This window comes from Ranitomeya imitator, chromosome 3, assembly GCF_032444005.1.
Source record: "Ranitomeya imitator isolate aRanImi1 chromosome 3, aRanImi1.pri, whole genome shotgun sequence".
Classification (NCBI taxonomy): domain Eukaryota; kingdom Metazoa; phylum Chordata; class Amphibia; order Anura; family Dendrobatidae; genus Ranitomeya; species Ranitomeya imitator.
In genome coordinates this window covers 272,389,651-272,402,501 of record NC_091284.1, presented here as the reverse complement: position 1 = coordinate 272,402,501, position 12,851 = coordinate 272,389,651, and positions in this window count along the sequence as shown.

Here is a 12,851-nt window from a genome sequence, read left to right as displayed (position 1 = left end):
ACTACTAAACGAGAGTCGGAAGATCGAAGCAATGGCGAGGAAACCTGGGGAACACCTTGGAGTGGAACACACCGTCTCTACACCCCATACCCAATTTGTAGGCCTAATGCAGTGTAGTTTTCAACAACTACTAAACGAGAGTCAGAAGATTGAAGCAATGGCGAGGAAACCTGGGGAACACCTTGGAGTGGAACACACCGTCTCTACACCCCATACCCAATTTGTAGGCCTAATGCAGTGTAGTGTTCAACAACTACTAAACGAGAGTCAGAAGATCGAAGTAATGTAGACGAAACCTGGGGAACACCTTGGAGTGGAACACACCGTCTCTACACCCCATACCCAATTTGTAGGCCTAATGCAGTGTAGTTTTCAACAACTACTAAACGAGAGTTGGAAGATCGAAGCAATGGCGAGGAAACCTGGGGAACACCTTGGAGTGGAACACACCATCTCTACACCCCATACCCAATTTGTAGGCCTAATGCAGTGTAGTTTTCAACAACTACTTAAGAAGAGTCAGAAGATTGAAGCAATGGCGAGGAAACCTGGGGAACACCTTGGAGTGGAACACACCGTCTCTACACCCCATACCCAATTTGTAGGCCTTATGCAGTGTAGTTTTCAACAATTACTTAAGAAGAATCAGAAGATCGAAGCAATGGCGAGGAAACCTGGGGAACACCTTGGAGTGGAACACACCGTCTCTACACCCCATACCCAATTTGTAGGCCTAATGCAGTGTAGTTTTCAACAACTACTAAACGAGAGTCAGAAGATCGAAGCAATGGCGAAGAAACCTGGGGAACACCTTGGAGTGGAACACACCGTCTCTACACCCCATACCCAATTTGTAGGCCTAATGCAGTGTAGTTTTCAACAACTACTAAACGAGAGTCGGAAGATCGAAGCAATGGCGAGGAAACCTGGGGAACACCTTGGAGTGGAACACACCGTCTCTACACCCCATACCCAATTTGTAGGCCTAATGCAGTGTAGTTTTCAACAACTACTTAAGAAGAGTCAGAAGATTGAAGCAATGGCGAGGAAACCTGGGGAACACCTTGGAGTGGAACACACCGTCTCTACACCCCATACCCAATTTGTAGGCCTAATGCAGTGTAGTTTTCAACAACTACTTAAGAAGAGTCAGAAGATCGAAGCAATGGCGAGGAAACCTGGGGAACACCTTGGAGTGGAACACACCGTCTCTACACCCTATACCCAATTTGTAGGCCTAATGCAGTGTAGTTTTCAACAATTACTTAAGAAGAGTCAGAAGATTGAAGCAATGGCGAGGAAACCTGGGGAACACCGTGGAGTGGAACACACCGTCTCTACACCCCATACCCAATTTGTAGGCCTAATGCAGTGTAGTTTTCAACAACTACTAAATGAGAGTCAGAAGATCGAAGCAATGTAGACGAAACCTGGGGAACACCTTGGAGTGGAACACACCGTCTCTACACCCCATACCCAATTTGTAGGCCTAATGCAGTGTAGTTTTCAACAACTACTTAACAAGAGTCAGAAGATCGAAGCAATGTAGACGAAACCTGGGGAACACCTTGGAGTGGAACATACCGTCTCTACACCCCATACCCAATTTGTAGGCCTAATGCAGTGTAGTGTTCAACAACTACTAAACGAGAGTCAGAAGATCGAAGTAATGTAGACGAAACCTGGGGAACACCTTGGAGTGGAACACACCGTCTCTACACCCCATACCCAATTTGTAGGCCTAATGCAGTGTAGTTTTCAACAACTACTAAACGAGAGTTGGAAGATTGAAGCAATGGCGAGGAAACCTGGGGAACACCTTGGAGTGGAACACACCGTCTCTACACCCCATACCCAATTTGTAGGCCTAATGCAGTGTAGTTTTCAACAACTACTTAAGAAGAGTCAGAAGATTGAAGCAATGGCGAGGAAACCTGGGGAACACCGTGGAGTGGAACACACCGTCTCTACACCCCATACCCAATTTGTAGGCCTAATGCAGTGTAGTTTTCAACAACTACTAAATGAGAGTCAGAAGATCGAAGCAATGTAGACGAAACCTGGGGAACACCTTGGAGTGGAACACACCGTCTCTACACCCCATACCCAATTTGTAGGCCTAATGCAGTGTAGTTTTCAACAACTACTAAACGAGAGTCGGAAGATCGAAGCAATGGCGAGGAAACCTGGGGAACACCTTGGAGTGGAACACACCATCTCTACACCCCATACCCAATTTGTAGGCCTAATGCAGTGTAGTTTTCAACAACTACTAAACGAGAGTCAGAAGATTAAAGCAATGGCGAGGAAACCTGGGGAACCCCTTGGAGTGGAACACACCGTCTCTACACCCCATACCCAATTTGTAGGCCTAATGCAGTGTAGTGTTCAACAACTACTAAACGAGAGTCAGAAGATCGAAGTAATGTAGACGAAACCTGGGGAACACCTTGGAGTGGAACAAACCGTCTCTACACCCCATACCCAATTTGTAGGCCTAATGCAGTGTAGTTTTCAACAACTACTAAACGAGAGTTGGAAGATCGAAGCAATGGCGAGGAAACCTGGGGAACACCTTGGAGTGGAACACACCGTCTCTACACCCCATACCCAATTTGTAGGCCTAATGCAGTGTAGTTTTCAACAACTACTTAAGAAGAGTCAGAAGATTGAAGCAATGGCGAGGAAACCTGGGGAACACCTTGGAGTGGAACACACCGTCTCTACACCCCATACTCAATTTGTAGGCCTAATGCAGTGTAGTTTTCAACAATTACTTAAGAAGAATCAGAAGATCGAAGCAATGGCGAGGAAACCTGGGGAACACCTTGGAGTGGAACACACCGTCTCTACACCCCATACCCAATTTGTAGGCCTAATGCAGTGTAGTTTTCAACAACTACTAAACGAGAGTCAGAAGATCGAAGCAATGGCGAGGAAACCTGGGGAACACCTTGGAGTGGAACACACCGTCTCTACACCCCATACCCAATTTGTAGGCCTAATGCAGTGTAGTTTTCAACAACTACTTAAGAAGAGTCAGAAGATTGAAGCAATGGCGAGGAAACCTGGGGAACACCTTGGAGTGGAACACACCGTCTCTACACCCCATACCCAATTTGTAGGCCTAATGCAGTGTAGTTTTCAACAACTACTAAACGAGAGTCGGAAGATCGAAGCAATGGCGAGGAAACCTGGGGAACACCTTGGAGTGGAACACACCGTCTCTACACCCCATACCCAATTTGTAGGCCTAATGCAGTGTAGTTTTCAACAACTACTTAAGTAGAGTCAGAAGATTGAAGCAATGGTGAGGAAACCTGGGGAACACCTTGGAGTGGAACACACCGTCTCTACACCCCATACCCAATTTGTAGGCCTAATGCAGTGTAGTGTTCAACAACTACTAAACGAGAGTCAGAAGATCGAAGTAATGTAGACGAAACCTGGGGAACACCTTGGAGTGGAACACACCGTCTCTACACCCCATACCCAATTTGTAGGCCTAATGCAGTGTAGTTTTCAACAACTACTAAACGAGAGTTGGAAGATCGAAGCAATGGCGAGGAAACCTGGGGAACACCTTGGAGTGGAACACACCGTCTCTACACCCCATACCCAATTTGTAGGCCTAATGCAGTGTAGTTTTCAACAACTACTTAAGAAGAGTCAGAAGATTGAAGCAATGGCGAGGAAACCTGGGGAACACCGTGGAGTGGAACACACCGTCTCTACACCCCATACCCAATTTGTAGGCCTAATGCAGTGTAGTTTTCAACAACTACTAAATGAGAGTCAGAAGATCGAAGCAATGTAGACGAAACCTGGGGAACACCTTGGAGTGGAACACACCGTCTCTACACCCCATACCCAATTTGTAGGCCTAATGCAGTGTAGTTTTCAACAACTACTAAACGAGAGTTGGAAGATCGAAGCAATGGCGAGGAAACCTGGGGAACACCTTGGAGTGGAACACACCGTCTCTACACCCCATACCCAATTTGTAGGCCTAATGCAGTGTAGTTTTCAACAACTACTTAAGAAGAGTCAGAAGATTGAAGCAATGGCGAGGAAACCTGGGGAACACCGTGGAGTGGAACACACCGTCTCTACACCCCATACCCAATTTGTAGGCCTAATGCAGTGTAGTTTTCAACAACTACTAAACGAGAGTCGGAAGATCGAAGCAATGGCGAGGAAAGCTGGGGAACACCTTGGAGTGGAACACACCGTCTCTACACCCCATACCCAATTTGTAGGCCTAATGCAGTGTAGTTTTCAACAACTACTAAACGAGAGTCAGAAGATTGAAGCAATGGCGAGGAAACCTGAGGAACACCTTGGAGTGGAACACACCGTTTCTACACCCCATACCCAATTTGTAGGCCTAATGCAGTGTAGTGTGCAACAACTACTAAACGAGAGTCAGAAGATCGAAGTAATGTAGACGAAACCTGGGGAACACCTTGGAGTGGAACACACCGTCTCTACACCCCATACCCAATTTGTAGGCCTAATGCAGTGTAGTTTTCAACAACTACTAAACGAGAGTTGGAAGATCGAAGCAATGGCGAGGAAACCTGGGGAACACCTTGGAGTGGAACACACCGTCTCTACACCCCATACCCAATTTGTAGGCCTAATGCAGTGTAGTTTTCAACAACTACTTAAGAAGAGTCAGAAGATTGAAGCAATGGCGAGGAAACCTGGGGAACACCTTGGAGTGGAACACACCGTCTCTACACCCCATACCCAATTTGTAGGCCTAATGCAGTGTAGTTTTCAACAATTACTTAAGAAGAATCAGAAGATCGAAGCAATGGTGAGGAAACCTGGGGAACACCTTGGAGTGGAACACACCGTCTCTACACCCCATACCCAATTTGTAGGCCTAATGCAGTGTAGTTTTCAACAACTACTAAACGAGAGTCTGAAGATCGAAGCAATGGCGAAGAAACCTGGGGAACACCTTGGAGTGGAACACACCGTCTCTACACCCCATACCCAATTTGTAGGCCTAATGCAGTGTAGTTTTCAACAACTACTAAACGAGAGTCGGAAGATCGAAGCAATGGCGAGGAAACCTGGGGAACACCTTGGAGTGGAAAACACCGTCTCTACACCCCATACCCAATTTGTAGGCCTAATGCAGTGTAGTTTTCAACAACTACTTAAGAAGAGTCAGAAGATTGAAGCAATGGCGAGGAAACCTGGGGAACACCTTGGAGTGGAACACACCGTCTCTACACCCCATACCCAATTTGTAGGCCTAATGCAGTGTAGTTTTCAACAACTACTTAAGAAGAGTCAGAAGATCGAAGCAATGGCGAGGAAACCTGGGGAACACCTTGGAGTGGAACACACCATCTCTACACCCTATACCCAATTTGTAGGCCTAATGCAGTGTAGTTTTCAACAATTACTTAAGAAGAGTCAGAAGATTGAAGCAATGGCGAGGAAACCTGGGGAACACCGTGGAGTGGAACACACCGTCTCTACACCCCATACCCAATTTGTAGGTATAATGCAGTGTAGTTTTCAACAACTACTAAATGAGAGTCAGAAGATCGAAGCAATGTAGACGAAACCTGGGGAACACCTTGGAGTGGAACACACCGTCTCTACACCCCATACCCAATTTGTAGGCCTAATGCAGTGTAGTTTTCAACAACTACTTAACAAGAGTCAGAAGATCGAAGCAATGTAGACGAAACCTGGGGAACACCTTGGAGTGGAACACACCGTCTCTACACCCCATACCCAATTTGTAGGCCTAATGCAGTGTAGTGTTCAACAACTACTAAACGAGAGTCAGAAGATCGAAGTAATGTAGACGAAACCTGGGGAACACCTTGGAGTGGAACACACCGTCTCTACACCCCATACCCAATTTGTAGGCCTAATGCAGTGTAGTTTTCAACAACTACTAAACGAGAGTTGGAAGATCGAAGCAATGGCGAGGAAACCTGGGGAACACCTTGGATTGGAACACACCGTCTCTACACCCCATACCCAATTTGTAGGCCTAATGCAGTGTAGTTTTCAACAACTACTTAAGAAGAGTCAGAAGATTGAAGCAATGGCGAGGAAACCTGGGGAACACCGTGGAGTGGAACACACCGTCTCTACACCCCATACCCAATTTGTAGGCCTAATGCAGTGTAGTTTTCAACAACTACTAAATGAGAGTCAGAAGATCGAAGCAATGTAGACGAAACCTGGGGAACACCTTGGAGTGGAACACACCGTCTCTACAGCCCATACCCAATTTGTAGGCCTAATGCAGTGTAGTTTTCAACAACTACTAAACGAGAGTCGGAAGATCGAAGCAATGGCGAGGAAACCTGGGGAACACCTTGGAGTGGAACACACCATCTCTACACCCCATACCCAATTTGTAGGCCTAATGCAGTGTAGTTTTCAACAACTACTAAACGAGAGTCAGAAGATTGAAGCAATGGCGAGGAAACCTGGGGAACACCTTGGAGTGGAACACACCGTCTCTACACCCCATACCCAATTTGTAGGCCTAATGCAGTGTAGTGTTCAACAACTACTAAACGAGAGTCAGAAGATCGAAGTAATGTAGACGAAACCTGGGGAACACCTTGGAGTGGAACACACCGTCTCTACACCCCATACCCAATTTGTAGGCCTAATGCAGTGTAGTTTTCAACAACTACTAAACGAGAGTTGGAAGATCGAAGCAATGGCGAGGAAACCTGGGGAACACCTTGGAGTGGAACACACCGTCTCTACACCCCATACCCAATTTGTAGGCCTAATGCAGTGTAGTTTTCAACAACTACTTAAGAAGAGTCAGAAGATTGAAGCAATGGCGAGGAAACCTGGGGAACACCTTGGAGTGGAACACACCGTCTCTGCACCCCATACCCAATTTGTAGGCCTAATGCAGTGTAGTTTTCAACAATTACTTAAGAAGAATCAGAAGATCGAAGCAATGGCGAGGAAACCTGGGGAACACCTTGGAGTGGAACACACCGTCTCTACACCCCATACCCAATTTGTAGGCCTAATGCAGTGTAGTTTTCAACAACTACTAAACGAGAGTCAGAAGATCGAAGCAATGGCGAGGAAACCTGGGGAACACCTTGGAGTGGAACACACCGTCTCTACACCCCATACCCAATTTGTAGGCCTAATGCAGTGTAGTTTTCAACAACTACTTAAGAAGAGTCAGAAGATTGAAGCAATGGCGAGGAAACCTGGGGAACACCTTGGAGTGGAGCACACCGTCTCTACACCCCATACCCAATATGTAGGCCTAATGCAGTGTAGTTTTCAACAACTACTAAACGAGAGTCAGAAGATCGAAGCAATGTAGACGAAACCTGGGGAACACCTTGGAGTGGAACACACCGTCTCTACACCCCATACCCAATTTGTAGGCCTAATGCAGTGTAGTTTTCAACAACTATTAACAAGAGTCAGAAGATCGAAGCAATGTAGACGAAACCTGGGGAACACCTTGGAGTGGAACACACCGTCTCTACACCCCATACCCAATTTGTAGGCCTAATGCAGTGTAGTTTTCAACAACTACTAAACGAGAGTCGGAAGATCGAAGCAATGGCGAGGAAACCTGGGGAACACCTTGGAGTGGAACACACCGTCTCTACACCCCATACCCAATTTGTAGGCCTAATGCAGTGTAGTTTTCAACAACTACTTAAGAAGAGTCAGAAGATTGAAGCAATGGCGAGGAAACCTGGGGAACACCTTGGAGTGGAACACACCGTCTCTACACCCCATACCCAATTTGTAGGCCTAATGCAGTGTAGTTTTCAACAACTACTTAAGAAGAGTCAGAAGATCGAAGCAATGGCGAGGAAACCTGGGGAACACCTTGGAGTGGAACACACCGTCTCTACACCCTATACCCAATTTGTAGGCCTAATGCAGTGTAGTTTTCAACAACTACTAAACGAGAGTCAGAAGATCGAAGCAATGGCGAGGAAACCTGGGGAACACCTTGGAGTGGAACACACCGTCTCTACACCCCATACCCAATTTGTAGGCCTAATGCAGTGTAGTTTTCAACAACTACTAAACGAGTGTCGGAAGATCGAAGCAATGGCGAGGAAACCTGGGGAACACCTTGGAGTGGAACACACCGTCTCTACACCCCATACCCAATTTGTAGGCCTAATGCAGTGTAGTTTTCAACAACTACTAAACGAGAGTCGGAAGATCGAAGCAATGGCGAGGAAACCTGGGGAACACCTTGGAGTGGAACACACCGTCTCTACACCCCATACCCAATTTGTAGGCCTAATGCAGTGTAGTTTTCAACAACTACTTAAGAAGAGTCAGAAGATCGAAGCAATGGTGAGGAAACCTGGGGAACACCTTGGAGTGGAACACACCATCTCTACACCCCATACCCAATTTGTAGGCCTAATGCAGTGTAGTTTTCAACAACTACTTAAGAAGAGCCAGAAGATCGAAGCAATGGCGAGGAAACCTGGGGAACACCTTGGAGTGGAACACACCGTCTCTACACCCCATACCCAATTTGTAGGCCTAATGCAGTGTAGTTTTCAACAACTACTAAACGAGAGTCAGAAGATCGAAGCAATGGCGAGGAAACCTGGGAAACACCTTGGAGTGGAACACACCGTCTCTACACCCCATACCCAATTTGTAGGCCTAATGCAGTGTAGTTTTCAACAACTACTTAAGAAGAGTCAGAAGATTGAAGCAATGGCGAGGAAACCTGGGGAACACCTTGGAGTGGAACACACCGTCTCTACACCCCATACCCAATTTGTAGGCCTAATGCAGTGTAGTTTTCAACAACTACTTAAGAAGAGCCAGAAGATCGAAGCAATGGCGAGGAAACCTGGGGAACACCTTGGAGTGGAACACACCGTCTCTACACCCCATACCCAATTTGTAGGCCTAATGCAGTGTAGTTTTCAACAACTACTAAACGAGAGTCAGAAGATCGAAGCAATGGCGAGGAAACCTGGGAAACACCTTGGAGTGGAACACACCGTCTCTACACCCCATACCCAATTTGTAGGCCTAATGCAGTGTAGTTTTCAACAACTACTTAAGAAGAGTCAGAAGATTGAAGCAATGGCGAGGAAACCTGGGGAACACCTTGGAGTGGAACACACCGTCTCTACACCCCATACCCAATTTGTAGGCCTAATGCAGTGTAGTTTTCAACAACTACTAAACGAGAGTCAGAAGATCGAAGCAATGTAGACGAAACCTGGGGAACACCTTGGAGTGGAACACACCGTCTCTACACCCCATACCCAATTTGTAGGCCTAATGCAGTGTAGTTTTCAACAACTACTAAACGAGAGTCAGAAGATTGAAGCAATGGCGAGGAAACCTGGGGAACACCTTGGAGTGGAACACACCGTCTCTACACCCCATACCCAATTTGTAGGCCTAATGCAGTGTAGTTTTCAACAACTACTTAAGAAGAGTCAGAAGATTGAAGCAATGGCGAGGAAACCTGGGGAACACCGTGGAGTGGAACACACCGTTTCTACACCCCATACCCAATTTGTAGGCCTAATGCAGTGTAGTTTTCAACAACTACTAAATGAGAGTCAGAAGATCGAAGCAATGGCGAGGAAACCTGGGGAACACCTTGGAGTGGAACACACCGTCTCTACACCCCATACCCAATTTGTAGGCCTAATGCAGTGTAGTTTTCAACAACTACTAAACGAGAGTCAGAAGATCGAAGCAATGGCGAGGAAACCTGGGAAACACCTTGGAGTGGAACACACCGTCTCTACACCCCATACCCAATTTGTAGGCCTAATGCAGTGTAGTTTTCAACAACTACTTAAGAAGAGTCAGAAGATTGAAGCAATGGCGAGGAAACCTGGGGAACACCTTGGAGTGGAACACACCGTCTCTACACCCCATACCCAATTTGTAGGCCTAATGCAGTGTAGTTTTCAACAACTACTTAAGAAGAGCCAGAAGATCGAAGCAATGGCGAGGAAACCTGGGGAACACCTTGGAGTGGAACACACCGTCTCTACACCCCATACCCAATTTGTAGGCCTAATGCAGTGTAGTTTTCAACAACTACTAAACGAGAGTCAGAAGATCGAAGCAATGGCGAGGAAACCTGGGAAACACCTTGGAGTGGAACACACCGTCTCTACACCCCATACCCAATTTGTAGGCCTAATGCAGTGTAGTTTTCAACAACTACTTAAGAAGAGTCAGAAGATTGAAGCAATGGCGAGGAAACCTGGGGAACACCTTGGAGTGGAACACACCGTCTCTACACCCCATACCCAATTTGTAGGCCTAATGCAGTGTAGTTTTCAACAACTACTATACGAGAGTCAGAAGATCGAAGCAATGTAGACGAAACCTGGGGAACACCTTGGAGTGGAACACACCGTCTCTACACCCCATACCCAATTTGTAGGCCTAATGCAGTGTAGTTTTCAACAACTACTAAACGAGAGTCAGAAGATTGAAGCAATGGCGAGGAAACCTGGGGAACACCTTGGAGTGGAACACACCGTCTCTACACCCCATACCCAATTTGTAGGCCTAATGCAGTGTAGTTTTCAACAACTACTTAAGAAGAGTCAGAAGATTGAAGCAATGGCGAGGAAACCTGGGGAACACCGTGGAGTGGAACACACCGTTTCTACACCCCATACCCAATTTGTAGGCCTAATGCAGTGTAGTTTTCAACAACTACTAAATGAGAGTCAGAAGATCGAAGCAATGTAGACGAAACCTGGGGAACACCTTGGAGTGGAACACACCGTCTCTACACCCCATACCCAATTTGTAGGCCTAATGCAGTGTAGTTTTCAACAACTACTAAACGAGAGTTGGAAGATCGAAGCAATGGCGAGGAAACCTGGGGAACACCTTGGAGTGGAACACACCGTCTCTACACCCCATACCCAATTTGTAGGCCTAATGCAGTGTAGTTTTCAACAACTACTAAACGAGAGTCAGAAGATTGAAGTAATGGCAAGGAAACCTGGGGAACACCTTGGAGTGGAACACACCGTCTCTACACCCCATACCCAATTTGTAGGCCTAATGCAGTGTAGTGTTCAACAACTACTAAACGAACGTCAGAAGATCGAAGTAATGTAGACGAAACCTGGGGAACACCTTGGAGTGGAACACACCGTCTCTACACCCCATACCCAATTTGTAGGCCTAATGCAGTGTAGTTTTCAACAACTACTAAACGAGAGTTGGAAGATCGAAGCAATGGCGAGGAAACCTGGGGAACACCTTGGAGTGGAACACACCGTCTCTACACCCCATACCCAATTTGTAGGCCTAATGCAGTGTAGTTTTCAACAACTACTTAAGAAGAGTCAGAAGATTGAAGCAATGGCGAGGAAACCTGGGGAACACCTTGGAGTGGAACACCGTCTCTACACCCCATACCCAATTTGTAGGCCTAATGCAGTGTAGTTTTCAACAATTACTTAAGAAGAATCAGAATATCGAAGCAATGGCGAGGAAACCTGGGGAACACCTTGGAGTGGAACACACCGTCTCTACACCCCATACCCAATTTGTAGGCCTAATGCAGTGTAGTTTTCAACAACTACTAAACGAGAGTCAGAAGATCGAAGCAATGGCGAAGAAACCTGGGGAACACCTTGGAGTGGAACACACCGTCTCTACACCCCATACCCAATTTGTAGGCCTAATGCAGTGTAGTTTTCAACAACTACTAAACGAGAGTCGAAAGATAGAAGCAATGGCGAGGAAACCTGGGGAACACCTTGGAGTGGAACACACCGTCTCTACACCCCATACCCAATTTGTAGGCCTAATGCAGTGTAGTTTTCAACAACTACTTAAGAAGAGTCAGAAGATTGAAGCAATGGCGAGGAAACCTGGGGAACACCTTGGAGTGGAACACACCGTCTCTACACCCCATACCCAATTTGTAGGCCTAATGCAGTGTAGTTTTCAACAACTACTAAACGAGAGTCGGAAGATCGAAGCAATGGCGAGGAAACCTGGGGAACACCTTGGAGTGGAACACACCGTCTCTACACCCCATACCCAATTTGTAGGCCTAATGCAGTGTAGTTTTCAACAACTACTTAAGTAGAGTCAGAAGATTGAAGCAATGGCGAGGAAACCTGGGGAACACCTTGGAGTTGAACACACCGTCTCTACACCCCATACCCAATTTGTAGGCCTAATGCAGTGTAGTGTTCAACAACTACTAAACGAGAGTCAGAAGATCGAAGTAATGTAGACGAAACCTGGGGAACACCTTGGAGTGGAACACACCGTCTCTACACCCCATACCCAATTTGTAGGCCTAATGCAGTGTAGTTTTCAACAACTACTAAACGAGAGTTGGAAGATCGAAGCAATGGCGAGGAAACCTGGGGAACACCTTGGAGTGGAACACACCGTCTCTACACCCCATACCCAATTTGTAGGCCTAATGCAGTGTAGTTTTCAACAACTACTTAAGAAGAGTCAGAAGATTGAAGCAATGGCGAGGAAACCTGGGGAACACCGTGGAGTGGAACACACCGTCTCTACACCCCATACCCAATTTGTAGGCCTAATGCAGTGTAGTTTTCAACAACTACTAAATGAGAGTCAGAAGATCGAAGCAATGTAGACGAAACCTGGGGAACACCTTGGAGTGGAACACACCGTCTCTACACCCCATACCCAATTTGTAGGCCTAATGCAGTGTAGTTTTCAACAACTACTAAACGAGAGTTGGAAGATCGAAGCAATGGCGAGGAAACCTGGGGAACACCTTGGAGTGGAACACACCGTCTCTACACCCCATACCCAATTTGTAGGCCTAATGCAGTGTAGTTTTCAACAAC